The 13,860-nt window shown below is 42.6% G+C and overlaps 1 protein-coding gene across 1 annotated transcript in view; it reads right to left on the reverse strand.

The window, feature by feature from the left end:
- ANOS1 (anosmin 1) overlaps window positions 1-13,860 on the reverse strand; it is a 189,199-nt gene that overhangs the window by 152,504 nt on the left and 22,835 nt on the right. The window lies entirely within an intron of this gene.

Consider the following 13,860-nt stretch of genomic DNA (forward strand, 5'->3'; position numbering starts at 1 on the left):
ATTTTAGATTCTACATATAAGTGATATCCTGTGGTATTTGCCTTTGACTTACTTCCCTTAGTATGACAATCTCTAGGTCCACCCACGTTGCTGCAAATGGCATTGTTTCCTTCTTTTTTACGGCCGAGTAGTATTCCATTGTATACATGTACCACATCTTCCTTGTCCATTCATCTGTTGATGGACACTTAGGTTGCTTCCATGTCTTGGCTATTGTAAATAGTGCTGCTATGAAGATAGGGGTGCGTGTATCTTTTTGAATACAGCTTTGTAGGACTATGATTTATTATCCCTAGTATTTGAATTTCTGCTTGAAACTTGTCATTCCACATGACTAAAATTTTGGTGATGGTTGGACTGTGATATTTACATCAGATTGTTCTCGGCTGGCGTGGTTGTAACAGATAACAGAAACAGTCATCCAAAAATTAAGCTGCTGGGGCCTCCTGTTCTTTGAAGTTCAAGGTTGGGTATGAGATAAAGTAGTCCATTTCCTACGTATGAATGCCTAAGCTTTTAAGAACATCGGTATGAATAGAATAGTATCACCTTTGTTTGCAGTTAAAAGAACACTGAACCAATAATATATCTTTTGAAAAATACTCTTATTACGCGTTTATTGATATATAATTCACAAACACAAAAGTTACTCATATAACTCAGTGGTTTTCAGAAGAGAGGCTGTGCGACCATCACCACTAATTTCTGAACTTTCTCATCACCCCTGACAGAAAGCAGTCCTTCCACCCAGGTCCTGGCCACCACGAACGTACTTTCTTTCTCTATAAATTTACCTACTCTGGACGCTTGTTATAAATGGAATCACACAATACGTAGTCTTCTGTGTCCGACTTCTTTCATTTCATCCTGTTTTACATTGTGTTAAATGATATACTATTTTTGCTTCATCCACATTGTCATATATGTCAATACTTCATTCTTTTTCGTTGTCACGTTCCATTGTATGGATATTTGCTCTTCCATTCACAATAATGTATCTTAATAATACAGGATTCCCAAAACCACTGGGTAGATCTCAACGGTTTAGGATTAGAAAATTTCCTCTCCTATCTAAAAATCACTCAGCTGTAGACCTCAGTCCCACAGTAAGGCTTTAGCTATGAAATCTCTGCACCATACGGCCCTAACTTTCTCCTTTACAGTCTTAACTCCCCCAAAGTGCTGACCATCTCTGCCATTTTAGATAATCTGGTATCAACCTACTCATCCCCTTATTAAGGTCCACACATCTTCAGGGGGCCCTCATCTCGCTCTACATATCAACGTTCACCAGTCCGACAAGCAAGGGCTGCAGCTGGAGCAGTATATGAACAGCCTGGCTTGAGGTTAAGTATGATCTTTGGCAGGGTTGACATCAGAGAAATAATTAGATTGGGCAGAGGCCAAAGCTGGACAAACAGTGGACACGGTTTAATTACTGGAAATGACGTGTTAGTAAAAAGGGTGCAAGAAAGAGGGCATTATGGGCAAATTGCTGTTTCAGAAAAGGAGCCCTTGGCCTGGTGACAAACTGAAAAGTTCACAGTGGGGGTTAGGCAGACTGAGCTGTCGGTCATAAACAGGGTGACAACGGCAACAAAAAGCAGGGGCCAAGTGTTGAGGAGTATATTATCACAGGAAAGCTGACAACAGGGTCCAGGGCAGCTTTGGAGAACCTCACCCTCATTGTCTTTTCCCGGAAGGCTCTTTGGTCCATGCGGGGTTGGGTCCCGCTGGGACTTCCGAGGACCACGTCTGTCAGAGAACATCCTGGCCCCAACTTGGGTGCTCTGTGCTCACAGCCCAGAGATGGGAACCAGTGAGGTTCCTTCTAAAGAGACTCAGGGCTGAAGTGAATGGACGCCAATCTAACAGACTAGGTCAGGGCCAGATCCTGACAACCTCCTGCACCAGGTCTGAGGACCTTCTGCCTCCTCGTGTCAGGTCAGAGGGTCCGGCCCTTTGCTCTGGGAACCTTGACCTCGGACCAGCTTCCACCTCCTTCCCCTCCAGGTCTGCCTTTTCCTGGACAGATGGGCAGGACCTCTGGGTGTCTGCCCCTGCTGCATGTGCCACACAGCTCTTGAGAGATGTATCACACCCTCTCCTGCTGTAGCATCTGTTTTCTTTGATCTAAGCCTTGGCTCCTCAACTAGAGTGTGTGGTCCAGCAGACCGGCCTTCCTGTTTGCTCTCTGCTTCAAAGTTTCACACTAGTAACTGGACCAGCTCCTGATTCTCACAGAGGTGGCCTCCATCAAAGGCCACGCAAAGGTGACTGGGCCTGCAAAAGTAGGCGTGGCAACTGCTGTCTGCCCCCCATTAGTGGCTGACAAAAATATTACCCGTGGGGTAATATGCCACTGACCTGATTATTACCTATAACTGTTACCATGATTACATGACTGGACACATCTATATAGCAGGCACTCGCTCTGGTGTCGGACATATTCAGCCCCACATAACCATCCCGTATACGACACAAGTTTCATTTACCCATTTTCTACTTAAGAAACTGGGAGTCAGAGACGGCAACTAAAATACGGACATCCTGAAGCCAGTGGTTAAACTCAACCGTGAGTACCCCAGTGAGGAAAGCTGAGTGAGACACAGGGTGAGATTTACAGTGGGCTGTGAAGGAACCCCCAGGTTTATAATCTTGGAAGGAGAGTAGAATTGGTCCAGACAGTCCTGAACGCCGTAAGCTCAGGGAACAACAGATCGGATGGGTGGGCTGGAACAGACAATACGAGAGGAGCTTGGCTGAGTAGGTAGAAAGCAGATTACCGTGGATTTTGACTTATTGGAAATAAAATATTTTATTTAGTAAATGTCAGAGGGTTTAAAAAAAAAATAGAGGATTCGATCTGTGAGACGCTTTGTTCATGGCACACCTTGGTTAGAATCCTTTTGTTCCCTTTGTAGATGAAATGGTCCAACCTCAACAATAAAAGAATCCGGCAAAGACTGACTTCAGCCGGCCAGCAAATGCAAACTCTGTGCCCCCTCCCATGCTGAAACACAGCGTTCCCTGTCCTATTGGCTCGAATACCCCAATAGCCACAAAGCCCGTCTGTTGTCTACATTTTATTGGGAGTGAATATCAACGCATCTCCTCAACCAAAGCATTTTCATTTGAAGCACAATTTCCCATTAATCATAAAATGAAAAGCTGTCATTAGAAAGAAATATTCGGGGCAACAGCGAGTAGGCACGAAAGATTATTGTGATTAGAATCATTTCTTTTTTCATGAGTGAAGATAGTATGTCATAGTTTGCTCGGGAAGATGAAAAAGGTAATCCATGCAAAGTATTTAGGAAAATATTTGGCACAGAGTTAGATATTAAAAAAATTGTTTTTTAAAGGCCATTGTGATTATTGATGTTACTTCCTTTGTTTGCCATTATGTTTGTTCTGAGGAGTGCAGGAGTAATCCTGGACTTAGAGTCTCCCAGCTCCCGTGTGTAACACTCATCCTAGGCTAACCGGTTCCATCTTATTAGTGAGGCTTGGGGGGTGCGAGGGGGGCGGGGGGAATTGTCATGGATTTTTCCCTGGGTGGTAGCAATTTGCCAACGTTTGCCAATGCGATGAGATGGCAACTGCTTTAACTGCCTTTGGCTGTTTGTATTTCCTTTAGGGTGAACTGTCTATGCGTTTTACCATTTCTATTTTGGATGGTTTACCCTTTTCTTAGCAACTGTAGCAGCTGTTAGTACCAATGAGACTTAATAATAACTTGTCTGTAATAGGTGTTGTAAAACGTTTCCAGTGCCTCACTTGTCTTTTGAATTTATTCATGGAGTTTTCTCTCTGCAGAAATTACCTACACACACACACACATTTCCACCCTATTTCCTTTTTGCGTTTTGGGTTTCCTATTGTTCTTAAAACAATCCGCCGCCCCCCATGTCAAGGTATTGCAGCTGCCCCATGCCTTTGCCTTTATCAATCAGCATCGGCCATACCTACAACTTATCTCTACAAAGAACTTCTACGAACCCTGCCTAACGGCATCAAGGATGTCTATAAACCCCTGAGTAACTCCAGCCACTGTGTTTGGGCCAGGTGTGCACGAACACTGCACCATCCACCTAGGCTGCTTACCTGGAATGCTCTTTGAGCAGGAAAGCAATGGAAAAAGACAAGAATCCGGTACATTTCAACATCCCGCCTGGGGGAAGTTTTTAGCTGCATTACAATAGGCTTCACTACTAAAGCCAATTGACAACTACAATAAAAAAGTCTCGCTCTGGCTAAAAGCCAGCAAAATAAAGAGACAAAGTACATTAGGCATGAAAGACATTTGCCTCTAGAATCATCATTGTAACCTCCAGGTAGGATCAGACAGCGGGACTTCTGTAATTATCTCAAGATTATATCCTGTATTTTATTGGTTTAACTAGGTCAAACATAAACGCCACTCAATCCAACTTTCAAAGAGTCTATATAAGTTCAATCAACTGCACCCAGACACTATTTCAATGATATTTTCAAAGTCCCTCCATTTCTAGCCTTTTGATTTTTTTCCTTTAAGAAAAATAATTCTTCAAAAGCTTCAAGTAAACACTTCACTCAAAGACAGCCCTCAAGGGAAGGATAAAGAGAGATGAAAACTAGTTATCTAGATACAACCATCTGCAAAGAAAACAGAGAATTAGGACAGATCCCGCTTGTGTTTTTAGCATAAGCAGGTGACGGTGTGGAAGAGCCACGAGGACTGAGCAGTGCGCAGTTTCGGAAACTCAGCCCCGAGTGACTGCCCAACAGCAGGACAGAACATATGAGTTGAAACCGTTCCAGAAAACCCACAATAGACCTAAACTTTACAGATCAACCCTATGAAACCACAAGTAACCAGCTGTGACTCAATCGATGATTTTCATTTCATGTTAAATGTGAATGAATGATGATTTTCATTTCATGTTAAATGTAAAGTTTTTAAAATGAAGGCATAGATTAAAATTTAGCAGCTCATTTTAATCCAGAATATTTTCCTATTACTTTGGAATTAAGAAATAAAATAGTTGATTTTGTTTATTGTTATAAGGATATTCCTTTCTATTGTCGATATACTCACAAAGTTTCTCATGTATTCAACAGCAGCTAGAAGAGGAGTCCAGGAGACTTAAATTGAGACCCAGCATTTCCATGGATCAAAATACTTTTTAAAATCAATCTTTGCTAGTGGTCATCACAACTATACGTTCATTCAAAATACTTCTCAGGAAACTTAAATGCATATTGCTAAGTGAAAGAAGTCAGTCTGAAAAGGCTACAGTACTGTATGATTCCAACTCTATGCCATTCCGGAAAAGGCAAAACTATGGAGACAGTGAACGGATCGGTGGTGGTCAGAGGCTGAGGGGAGGGAGGGATGAACAGGCAGAGCACAGAGGAGTTTTAGGGCACTGAACCCACTCTGTACGATACTGTAATGGTGGATACATTATACGTTTGTCCAAACCCATAAAATGTACAAGAGCGAACCCTGATGTAAACTACAGACTTGGGGTGATGATGACATGTGGATGAAGGGTCGTCAATGTAGCAAATGTTCCACTGGGGGGGGAGGGTGATAACAGGAGACGCTGTGCATGTATAGGGTCAGAGGGTATATAGGAACTCTTTGTATTTTCTGCTCAATTTTGCTGTGAACCTAAAACAGCTCTAAAACAAAGTCTACTTAAAAGGTAAAAAAAGCTATGTGTTTACATCTGCTGTTTAGAGTAGGAGTTCTTTCACATGTCATGGACCATCCGCAGTAAATAAACAGCCTTTTCATTAACCAGTCCCCCTAAAAAATGTCCCTCTGAATTCTACAGATCTCTCAGAGTGAACTGAATTCTACAGGAAAACAGTATTTGACCGTACAAATATACCTCTCCAGACACCCAGCCCTCCCCTCTGGCCCCCACCACCAGAATGCAGGGCCCGGCCACGTTCTTTGCTTCACTTCTTCACACCTGGCAAGCTTGTCCAGGAACGAGAACCTCTGTAAGTGCTGTCCTCCCACCCAGAACTTGTCCCCTCCCCAAGTCGACTCCCATGCACCCTTCGGGTCACTGCAAGTGCCACTTCTTTCAGGAAGCCTTCCCTGACCCCCACTCCCTGACTACAACAGCTCCCCTGTTGCACATGCTCTGCGCCTCCCTGTACTTCTCTTCCGAGGCACTCTACACGGTTGCCAAGTATAAACATATTCGTGTTGTTTTCCCTTAGTGATCATCATGACCACTCCCCACCCCAGCCCCGCCTATGACCTCCTTAAAGACAGAAGGTGTCTGTATCTCCCCCTCACCACTGGCTCCCTCATGATCTCAATGAATATTGACTGAATAAATAAATGAATGGAATAGGGAGTCATACAAATAAACTGAAACTTAATCATTAGATCATGAGGAACTGAAAAGAAGGAAATAAATAGATGGAGCTGAACAAATTTTTCATCTTCTCTGGGTGGAGCTTTTAGGAAATGGCTTCATTATTTTCTTTCCTGTAGAGTAAATGTCCAAGAGATTCGGCCTGAGAATATGAAAATCTGAACAAAAACTTGTATTCAGAATCAAGTACAAATTACTTAAGAAACAGTCACGCTAATTATCTTTTTATAGATGTAAATAAAGTCATCTGAAGAAAAATTTATAGAACAGCAAGGGCTCGACGATGCCATATGGGAAAACATTACTTTCATTAACACTTTACTATGAATTTTAATAAGGAATATGCTTACAAATTCTGTCTGTGGGAGAGCACTAAACGAGGATGCAACTTTTACTACTCACTGTCTCTGACAGAATGCTGGGACCCACCATAGAATCGGAGATACTAGCTTCTGTTAGCACACCTCAGGCAGTAGTCTCCCCACTGCCATCTCCTCCAAGAGGATGTGCTACTTCTGAACTCATTCTTGCCACAGCTATGATTTTGGGTGTGCATTTACTGAACCGTGTTTGGTCATAAAATTTATATTTTCAGGAGAAAATTCTGGTAAATTGTGCATTCTCCCCAAAATCACATAAAGCCCTGGAAGATTTCAAGACTGAATAAGTGACCTGTGCCGAAAGAAATCCAACCTTAGGTAGGTTTAGAGGGAGCGTGAAATGTAGTAACTAAAATTTAGTCAATGACTCGTATTAGAAAGTAAGGGAAGCACGAGCAATGGAGTACCTATTTAAATTAAACAACTCCAGCATTGCTCCTGGGAGACCAAGAAAACAAAGAAACGCCGGTATAAGCTTCATTCTCTTCCCAGCTCCCCCTTCACGGCAGGGACAAGAAACGGTGTCGATGAAGATGAATGCAGATTATAAATGCAGGCGTATGCTCAGGCATCACCCTCAAGTGTTTACTTTGCTGGTAAATTGTGTGGATTCTCCCAATTCCAGGAACCTCTCCCCAGTCGCCGTACCTGCTTGTCTGGAAAGTAAACGCCTGTGGAATAAAGTGCCCAGGCTGGCAGGGCAGAGGTACAAGGGTTCAGCATGTAGGAATGACCATCTGCTTCGAAGTGCTGGAAGGGTTATCTCCACGATGGGTGGCTTGCGTCGGCCACACCCACTTCTGTTTCCAACCCTTACTTTGAAGGGTCCCTGACTTTAGTGTTGATCATTTGTTTGGGTCTCAGTGACGGTGAGAAAGACAAGACTGGGAAGAAGAGAAGGAGCCGTAGGGAAGGAAGTGGATGAAATAGGCAAGAAAGATAGAAAAGGTCCCCAAAGTCTGGAGTAAGTGGCATATTAAGTCCTTGGGCATAAACATGAGATGCTAAAACCTCTCTAAAATTTAATACAAAAGCACATTTTGCTTTTGTCTGTCATCAAGAGGCGAAGGCAAATCTGCATTCTTTAAGATTATTATAACCCAGCCACACTAAAGCCACTGGCATGAGGACTGCCTCTCAGCGGTCCCTTTGGTGGGTGCCTGAATGAAGAGGTGGCACTTTCTGACACTAGGAGGCTATGCTCAGTTATGTGGCTTCAGCTCGGTCTCCATGGCAACCACCGGCCGGCCCGTCCAACTTTGGATATGCGGTCCCCACTAAAATCTGAGTATCCCAGCTACACCTGCAGTCCACAGGAATTAGAGACAAAGCACAGAAAGAAAGTTTGGTGGACACGAGGAGGCAATGAGCTCTGGAAACATGATTAATAACCAGGATCCACTTGTTTGGACCTAGAACGTACCCTTTCAACAATCTTAGGAAAAGTCCTGAGATAACACACCATGAAGACATAAAATCTGACTGTTTCTGAAGTCGGGGTGCTTCTTACCCCAACTGCGATGAATGTGCACCATCACTGCTGGCCAGGTGGCAGTCATGACACAGAGGTCAGCACTTTACACATGTGAACTTGGTGGTCACAGTTGTGCACCCTATCACCATTTACACTGAGCTGTGTACCTTGCTGGTTCTATACATGTTGGGTTTAATGACTACTTAAAGTGTGATCTGAAAGATCAGAAAGAGAAATTAAGGAAACAATCCCATTTACCATCGCATCAAAAAGAATAAAATACCTAGGAGTAAACCTACCTAAGGAGGCAAAAGACCTGTACTCAGAAAACTATAAGATACTGATGAAACAAAGCTGACACAAACAGATGAAGAGATATACCATGTTCTTGGATTGGAAGAATCAATACTGTCAAAAGGACTATACTACGCAAAGCAATCTACAGATTCAATGCAATACCTATTGAATTACCAGAGGCATTTTTCACAGAATTAGAACAAAAAATTGTACAATTTGTATGGAAACACAAAAGGCCCTGAATAGCCACAAAAATCTTGAGAAAGGAAAACAGAGCTGGAGGAATCAGGCTCTCTCACTTCAGACTATACTACAAAGCTACAGTGATCAAGACAGTATGGTACTGGCACAAAAACAGAAATATAGATCAATGGAACAGGACAGAAAGCCCAGAGATAAACCCATGCACGTATGGTCACTTTATTTTTGATAAAGGAGGCAAGAATATACAATGGAGAAAAGACAGTCTCTTCAGTAAGTGGTGCTGGGAAAACTGGACAGCTACATGAAAAAGAAGGAGATTAGAACATCCTCTAATACCACACACAAAAATAAACTCAAAATGGATTAAAGACCTAAATGTAAGACCAGATGCTATAAAACTCTTAGAAGAACACATAGGTACAACACACTCTGACATAAATTGCATCAAGATCTGTTTTGGGGCTTCCCTGGTGGCGCAGTGGTTGAGAGTCCACCTGCCAATGCAGGGGACAGGGGTTCGAGCCCTGGTCCGGGGGGATCCCACGTGCCGCGGGGCGACTGGGCCCGTGAGCCACAACTACTGAGCCTGCGCATCTGGAGCCTGTGCTCCGCAGCGGGAGGCTGTGATGGTGAGAGGCCCGCGCACTGCGCGCGCACCGCGATGAGGAGTGGGCCCTGCTCGCCGCAACTGGAGAAAGCCCTCGCAAAGAAACAAAGACCCAACACAGCCAAAAGTAAATAAATACAAATTTATTTTAAAAAAAAAAAAAAAAAAAAAGATCTGTTTTGATCCTCCTCCTAGAGTAATGAAAATAAAAACAAAAATAAACAAATGGGACCTCATTAAACTTAAAAGCTTTTGCACAGCAAAGGAAACCATAAACAAAATGAAAAGACAACCTCTAGAATGGGAGAAAATATTTGCAAATGAAGCAACTGACAAGGGACTAATCTCCAAAATACACAAACGGCTCATGCAGCTCAACATCAGTAAAACAAACAACCCAATCCAAAAATGGACAGAAGACCTAAATAGACATTTCTCCAAAGAAGACATGCAGATGGCTAAAAAGCACGTGAAAATATGCTCATCGTCACAAATTATTAGAGAAATGCAAATCAAAACTACAGTGAGGTATCACCTCATACCAGTCATCAAAAAATCTACAAATAGTAAATGCCGGAGAGGGTGTGGAGAAAGGGGAACCCTTCTACACTGTTGGCGGGAATGTAAATTGGTGCAGCCACTAAGGAGAAGAGTATGAAGGTTCCTTAAAAACCTAAAAATAGAGCTACCATAAGATCCAGCAATCCCACTCCTGGGCATATATCCGGAGAAAACCATAATTTGAAAAGATGCATGCACCCCAATGTTCACTGCAGCACTATTTACAATATCCAAGACATGGAAGCAACCTAAATATCCATCGACAGATGAATGAAGAAGATGTGGTACATGTGTACAATGGAATATTACTCAGCCATAACAAAGAATTAAATAATGCCATTTGCAGTGACATGGATGGACCGAGAGATTGTCATACTGAGTGAAGTCAGACAGAGAAAGACAAATTACCATATGATATCGCTTATACGTGGAATCTAAAATAATGGTACAAATGAACTTATTTACAAAACAGAAATAGAGTCACAGATGTAGAAAACAAACTTACGGTTACCAAGGTGGAAAGAAGGGGAGAGGTATAAATTGGGAGATTAGGATTGACATATACACACAGCTATATGCAAAATAGATAACAACTAAGAACCTACCGTATAGCACAGGGAACTCTACTCAATACTCTGTAATGATCTATATGGGAAAAGAATCTAAAAAAGAGTGGATATATGCATAGGTATAACTGATTCACTTTGCTGTACAGCAGAAACTAAAACAACATTGTAAATCAACTATGCTCCAATAAAAATTAATTTTAAAAAATATGATTACAATAATTAGACTAGGATTTGGCACTGAAAGGAAAAAATATTCTGTGCTCAGAAATGCAAAGACTAAAGAGGTGCGGCAAATATTCAATGGTGGAAAGACGGAACTTGCACATTTTCATATTTTCTTGTAACTAATACTTTACAGGGTTTAAGGAAGGAGTATGTCACAGGTAGATGAATCTGTGCTACACATCCTTACTAATATATGAACAAAAGGATTCACAATCTCATGCAAAAATGCAAATGAAGGCGGAAGAAATCACCAAATCTCCTGGACCAGATGAAAGCTGTTAACAAAGCAACAAGATATTAGTGAGACCCAATGATGCTTCATAAATGACCATCATTAAACCATCTGTCATTATTTACAATCACTTTTTTAAAATCTTAGGGTTATGTAAAAATGGATGTTCTGCCCATGGCTTCTTAGATCCCGTGAAATCTTGTATACAGATGTATGTCAGCTCTCCACAAATCCCTTTCTCCTCCATACTGACATAGCTTCATAGTTACTCTTTTGGGGACTATTCCCCCTTTCCCTAATCTGCAGCCAGGAAATAAGTAGTGAGTGATTTATTAAACTGGTAACGATTTTCTAGAAAGTGGGCCTGTGATGATAAGGAGCAGGGTATGGTCAGCGGATGTAGGAAGGTCTGCCCACACCACAAACACCGAAGGTAAACCCAACGTCAGCTCCTATGATGTCTACATGCAACGTGAGTGCAGAATTTGTCCTGATGGGGAGTTGGGAGGAAGGAGCTTCCCGTGCCCTTCGTTCTTCCCAATGAGACCAGAACTGAGGAAATTTTCCACAAGAAGTGAGTGTAATGGGGGAGGGAATTTAAGGAGAGAAGTGAAAAGCGCACTAGTTGCTGAAGGAAAATGAGAGTTGGAGTCGACCTGAGGTACACTCGGAGGATGGATGGACAGTTCACACGTTTACCTGCGACTGAGACTATGGATTTACAGTCACACCACTCCATACAGGTGTGTGATCTTCTCTGGCAGTACCCAGCACTGAACTGACATCCAAGTAGGCAGCTGTTAGAGCCTGACAGATTTAGAGTTAGAATTTTATAGCTAGAGAGTAGCCAAAGGGCAAGAAAATGAAACTACTGGGAAAAGAAAAAAAAAAAAAAGATTAAAATGATGCATCACGGGTCCTAGACAGGACTCAGCAGGAAGTTACAAGAAGGGTCAATGTAACAGTACTTTCAAACTTGCCTGGTTCAAGAATCACCTGGGAAATGTGTTAAACACAAAGGTTCTCAGGGACTGACTCAGTAGACCTAGACGCGACCCTGGAACCTGTAGCTTAACAGATGCCCCGAACGTTCCTTACAATGTGGCACATGTGGTAAACACTAGGCCAACAGGCTATCTCAACTTTGAGGGATTCCGGAATGAAGGTCTTGTGGTGAACGAGACAGAGCACTTGTGCAAAGGAAAGAAAAGCACTAAAATGGTAGGTCTTGTGCTCAGCTTGGAAAAGTAGAGCTTAAAAAGCGTAAGACAGAAGAGTTCTGGTGGGTGAGAGCGCCAAGGTGTGCCAATGGTTGGAACTGTAGGAGAATTCTGTTCTACAAAATAAGAGTCATTGTGGGAAAAACTGCCATGGACCACCCAGACGGCCCCACATCCCAACCACGTGACTGAAATGAACACGTTCCCGGCTCCTGAGAGTGTTGAGAGCTGGCAGCTCACAGCTAAACTCCCTCTCTCCCCGCCAAGAAGTGGTACTTGGTTGAAGAGAGCCGACCCAAGGCCATGTTTCTTCAGGGAGAAGCTCATATCCAATGCCTGGTTGATGCTGGGGAACAAAGGACCAACCTTGTCCCATTCAGGGTAACTTTCAAGGGACCCTACGCTCCAGGGCGTGCGATGGGACCCGCGGTGGCTGCAGTTGCTCCGGCCCCGCAGCCCGCCTCCGCCCCCCGCTCCAGGCTCCGTCCACCTCCCCTCCGGGGCTGATCCTAAGAACACCACCCAAGAATGTTCTGAGCTCAGATCTCAAAATCTCAGAATGCACTGCACGAATGACACAACCCGAGAAAAGTATGCATCTTGCCATAGACATCAAGTCTGAGGGAATGCGCTTTCTCCAATGGAAGGGCTTCTGGAAGAAGCTAAGCCTCAACAAAGGCAAGCAGATAGGAGGCGTATTTCTCGAAAAAGATGAGGGGGTTGAAGAAATGAACCCCATGGTGGGAAGGTGTTAAGAGCAGCACGGAAGTGTAGCCCCTCCAGTGCAGTAGAGGAAAGTGGGTTTATAAGAAAAGGCTGGTGAGGGGGTCAGCATTTTAGCCCAAGGACACATCTCTTCATTTCAAGTCCCAACAAGATGCTCCTCAATCAACCAAGCTAGTTTAGGAGCCATCACAATTTCACTGCAGGTTAATACATTTTTCCTGAAGCTAAGAGAATTGTGGTCTCTTGAGCACATTCACCAAAGAACATATTGTTTTTCCAATACGTTTCCACTTGCTATAGGCAGCTATGTTAATCTGCCCTTTTGAAAGCAACTTTCGCGTGAGGCTGTGTACCAAACAATTGAAAGGACCAGTGGAAATGCTGTTTAAAAGACACATCAAAGTTCCTGTGAAGAGTTCAAACCATTATCAAAGGAGAAAAAAATGCAAGAGCAATGTGGAAGAGCAATTTAAAAACGTAACTTTACGCAACTCTTAATTACATCTTTTACTATCATTCTCTGGAAAGACAGTGATGAGGTACATACTTACAACTCACTAAAGTACACTTAGGCTACGTTAAATGACTAGTAATGTTTAGGAGTCTTCTTAGGTCTTTTCTCTCCTTAATTGTTGTTGCTCTTGTTGCTGTTGTGTTTTTATTTATTTTTATTTATTTTATTTTAAAATAAAATTTATTTTATTTTATTATTTATTTTATTTTATTTATTTATTTTATTGTGGGATGTTTTAGACGTGAACAAAACAGAAAATTAGGAGAAATACTAGCAGAATCCAAAGGGATGTAGTCAGCTACTAAAACAATGACTTCACAAGATCTCTGAGCTATGGAGGGATTCAATCTTGTCCTACCTGGGAAGGGTAGTATACAAAAGCTGCCCTTCTTCATAAGCAAGTGAAAACCAATTTATTATATCAAAACTTATTGAGGGCTCTCCACCGTTCATCACGCGAGCCATGTG

Source organism: Phocoena phocoena, chromosome X, assembly GCF_963924675.1.
Source record: "Phocoena phocoena chromosome X, mPhoPho1.1, whole genome shotgun sequence".
In the NCBI taxonomy this organism is placed as follows: Eukaryota; Metazoa; Chordata; class Mammalia; order Artiodactyla; family Phocoenidae; genus Phocoena; species Phocoena phocoena.